We start from the raw sequence: 4,529 nt of genomic DNA on the forward strand, positions 1-4,529 counted from the left end.
CCGTGCCCACGGGCCGGGGGAGAGCCCCGCCGGGACACACCGTGCCCACGGGCCGGGGGAGAGCCCCGCCGGGACACACCGTGCCCACGGGCCGGGGGAGAGCCCCGCCGGGACACACCGTGCCCACGGGCCGGGGGAGAGCCCCGCCGGGACACACCGTGCCCACGGGCCGGGGGAGAGCCCCGCCGGGACACACCGTGCCCACGGGCCGGGGGAGAGCCCCGCCGGGACACGCCGTGCCCACGGGCCGGGGGAGAGCCCCGCCGGGACACACCGTGCCCCCGGGCCGGAGGAGAGCCCTACCGGGACACACCGTGCCCACGGGCCGGGGGAGAGCCCCGGCCGCGGGCTGGTCACGAGCCAGAAGGACGCTGGGCTGGACTGTCACGTCTTCAGCAAGGGATGTGGAACGGGCAGATTCAGAGAAGCTGGGGGAGCCGTTGTTAAATTGGGCGTGTTTAAAAGTCATCTTAAAACGCTGTTTACGGAGTGTCACAGGAAGTACAGTTTTTACAGTTCTTCGCAAACCAGAACGAGTAAACCCTAAATCTGACATCTGCTTTTCTCATGCTGGTTGTTAGGGTTAGAAAGAGGGTAGGACCTGTACCCAGTGGATCTCTCCTCAGATTGTCAGTGGCACACGTTCCCGACATCAGACTGGGCCTCTGAGCACAGAAGTGTGAGCAAACAGTGGGGAGAAGAGGTTTAAAGCACCTGTGGTTTGTAGGGGGCTGCTGGGATAAATCCCTTCACCAGCCCCTCCAGAATGGAATCATACAGCTGTACTTCCTCACCCACTAAAAAGCACTGTGTGCACTCACTGCCTGGAAAAGATCATGGAATTGTAAAGCTTCCGGTGGCACAGAAATACAGTAATTGCACTTGAATTTTGGCCTGTGTTTACCGAAGTAAGTGTCAAAGTCCTCTATTATCTTTTTATTATAAATTAACTTTGGTGAGCAGAATATTAAGCAGAGAAAGTTACAGAAAATGGAAGGAAGGCTCACGTTTTTTTTAAGAAAAGAGGGGAATTAGAAGTTCCACACCCAGCAAAGGTGTTTATATTCTTGGTACTCTGACACCTTTTCCTGTCGTGTCTGGCTGGGGCCAAGGAGCTGGAAAGGAAACTCTTCTGTTTGTGCTCTCAGTACCCTCTCCTGCACTTTCTAGTGAGCTGGTGGCAGGGGAGGGGTTCTCCTTTAAGGTTGAAACCTGGCTCCATTTAAATGCTGGGCACATAAAAAGTGACAAATGTGTCTGTTCCTCCTGCCAGGGGTCTCAGCCAGAGATTTCAGTAGGGCAGGACTAGCCCAGGAAATAAGCTAAAGTTCCTAGGTGTGCTTTTTTTCACTGTCAGTACTTACACCTGAATATTCCTGTATTAGGAGTCAGTCTGTAGAAAAATCTGTGGGTTATCTCCAAGTATTTTACCAACAAAAACAAAATAAGAAAATGCAAGGTCTTAAGGCTCTCTTTTTCTTTGGATTGTTCAGTACTTCCACTTAGAAAAAAATATCGGGATGCACAGATTGAAGAGTGTTTTGAGCAATACTTTAGACAAATTAATCCAACATTGTTGCTGATTTACCTTACAGACATTTTTGTCAGCTGCTGAGTCAGGCATACAACTAGAAAATGAAAACATTTGCTTAGAGGGATTTTTTTGTTTGGTCTCTTAGGGTGTGTGTGGGAGGTGAAGTTAAACTTGGGCTTTTCCAGTTGGATTGAGATTTCAGAGCAGTCCATCTAATTGGGTGGGTTTGCTCAGCATGCTGTTGGAAACAGCAAATAAGGAGGCATTTTATTACACTTTGGTGAGCCACCTGACAAAGCAGGCAGGTGGGGGGGTGTTGCAGGCTGTACAAGTGTGGCCGAGGTGCAGGTTACAGTGACTGCAGGAGGAGCACTTCAGCTCCCTGCACAGGTCATTCCCGGCCCGTTAGTAAACAAGCCCGTACGTGTGCTGGGTGAGAGGTGCACTGTGGTTCTCATTCTTCTGCCTCAGGCACCTGAGACACACTGGTTTAAAAGGGTTTTGCATAAGCTGATGATTGGGATGCCTCAAATCAAGAGATGTTCAGGATGTGTTTAAATAAGTTTGAGCTTAGAGAAAGGTCCTTACAAGAGCATGCAGGGAATTCTGCTCCAATATCATTGGGAGTTTATGCTGCTCGAGGCAGTACCTTCATAAGGAATGCAGGGGCTTGTTTTCTGTTTAGCAAATGCTGCAAGAATAAGAAAATCCCCGTTTTTATAAGCTCATCTTTAGTAGTCCCTTCAGAACAAGAGTGTCTACAAAAAGAGTCCCAAGGAGCTTTTGAACACTACTTGCTCCACATCCCCAGTGGCCTAAGGTTCCTTTTTAGTCAGGCTGAGGATAGTATTATGACCCAACACTTATTTTGAGATCGAAACAAACATTTTATGGTTAATTGTGTCAGTGCTCCCTTCTGCCTCAAATGTTCCCATTACAGTTACATAATGCTTCTGAAACATTTGAAGCCCTAGGATTTTAAGTCTCACTTCGTTTTGATTCATTTTGTTGGCTAAGGGAAAAGATGCATGTTGGGATACAGAGGGTTATGGTCCTGCAAATAACTTTTTTTATTATTTATAAACTTGAGGTTTCCTTACACCTTAAAGCTGCATTCCCTCGAGTGTCTCGTGTGGAGTTTCATACACTGCTGCTTCATCAGCTGCTGGGCCTGGCTGCTGTGAGCTGGGGGCTCCTGGAGGTGTTGGAGCTGAAAGGCCCCGTGGCACAGAGCCAGGCGGGGATTTGGCACGTGTAGCACACTAATGGAACTTCACAGCCAAAGCTACCTGTGCTGACCACCTGGATTTTTGTCACAAAGGCAAAATCTGACCAGCATGTATCCAGAATTTCCCCGTCAGCTTTATGAAATGTCTGCAGTCTATATTCTTTTAAAAATATGCTCTACTATATGCTGTCTAACTGCTTGAAATTGTGGTATGGTGCTCTCTCTAAAATCCATCCTTCTTAGCTGACTAAATCCTAGAGTACAGACTGCAGTTCCCAAAAGTTGGTCTTGTTAATCACTTAAAAGTGTTTAAAAGTTATGTTAATAACTTAATGCACAGTGATTAAAGTCCTATTGATAAAATAATTACTTGAGTGATAGAAAGAATCTGGCAAACAGAACAAATATGTTTGGTAACTGTTATGTCACTGTAAGAAAAGATATTTATAAAATGCTGGAATCAAGATTTTACATAATGATTACGTTCCTAAGTCCAAGTCCATAAATCATGGTTAGTAATAACAAAATTCCTTTTCTTTTAATGAATTACCTCCAGGGAACTGATAACTTAATTGAGTATCTTTAATGTCTACTTTATGCAGTAGTATTTTACATAAACTGAATATTTTTGTCCTCAATGCCGTAGTTTTTCTCTCTCAGTATGTGTTTCAGAAAGTGGCAGAAGAACAGTTGAAAACACATTCCTTTTATAGAAAATACTTCTTCATGTATCATTGCACTTTTTAATTTCCAAGCTTTTCCAGCCCATATGTTATCAAGATTATTGGCTTTTATTCAGGCCTCATGGCTGTAAACTATATTCCTTTCATAATGGGCCAAAATGTAATGTGTCATTATCTGGCCAAATTGCAAGTAATATAAAGTTATGACTTGTTAACTGTCTTGTCCCCTGACTGTTGATTTAATAATTGTTGCTAAACAAATACAGGCAGAGCAATTGGTTATTACATGGAAGTAATATTATTTGATATTCAGAGGAAGTGTAGCTCTCTGTCAGCTACTTGGACACATACAAGTCTGGAGCAAATGGAATACTGCATTCCCATCAAACAAGGATTCCTCGTTCTCTGAAAATTCTGTAGGGAAACAGTTGAATGGAGCAGTTCATCCTGACTGTGTAAGAATATCACTTTAAATTGAAATACACTGCCACAGAGATGTTGCTTTTGGGAAAAACTGTGTAGATGAAGTTGCAAGACTTCCAGTTAGTGTTTTTAGGAGCAAGTGTTGTGATTTGCCAGCCTACAGAAATGTGTGTTGGTGTTTGCCATTTGAGATGACAGGATCCAGACACGGTCAGTTGGTTAAGATTCTTTTAGCACAGTCTTTGTGTCCAGTATTTCACTGCTGGGATATTTTATGGAAGTTGCTATATTGTCACAAAAGTGACATTTCTATTTTTGTAAAGAAAGATATCAGCTGTAGGATGTACTTACTTATTACTTATGCTGCTTCAGAAGCAAAAGTAAAACTGAACTCCTGTGATACTTTAGAAGAATCAGGAGAGTACTTAATAAATTATGTACGAAGTAAGGGAGGGAGAAATTATTTAATGTGTCTTGAGGCCATCTGTTAAGCATTAACCTTTGATAAACAATATGTTCACCAATGCAAGAAGAATCCACATGACCCATTGGATAATGCTTGTTTACGATGCTCTTTGGTCAACCTGTCACTCACCATTTTCACCACTCTGTTCCTGTAGTTCAAGACCTGCTTTCTGTAGTTCAAGACCTGCTTTCTGTA

The sequence above is a fragment of the Corapipo altera genome, unplaced genomic scaffold (genome assembly GCF_003945725.1).
Source record: "Corapipo altera isolate COAL_440 unplaced genomic scaffold, ASM394572v1 101, whole genome shotgun sequence".
Classification (NCBI taxonomy): Eukaryota; Metazoa; Chordata; class Aves; order Passeriformes; family Pipridae; genus Corapipo; species Corapipo altera.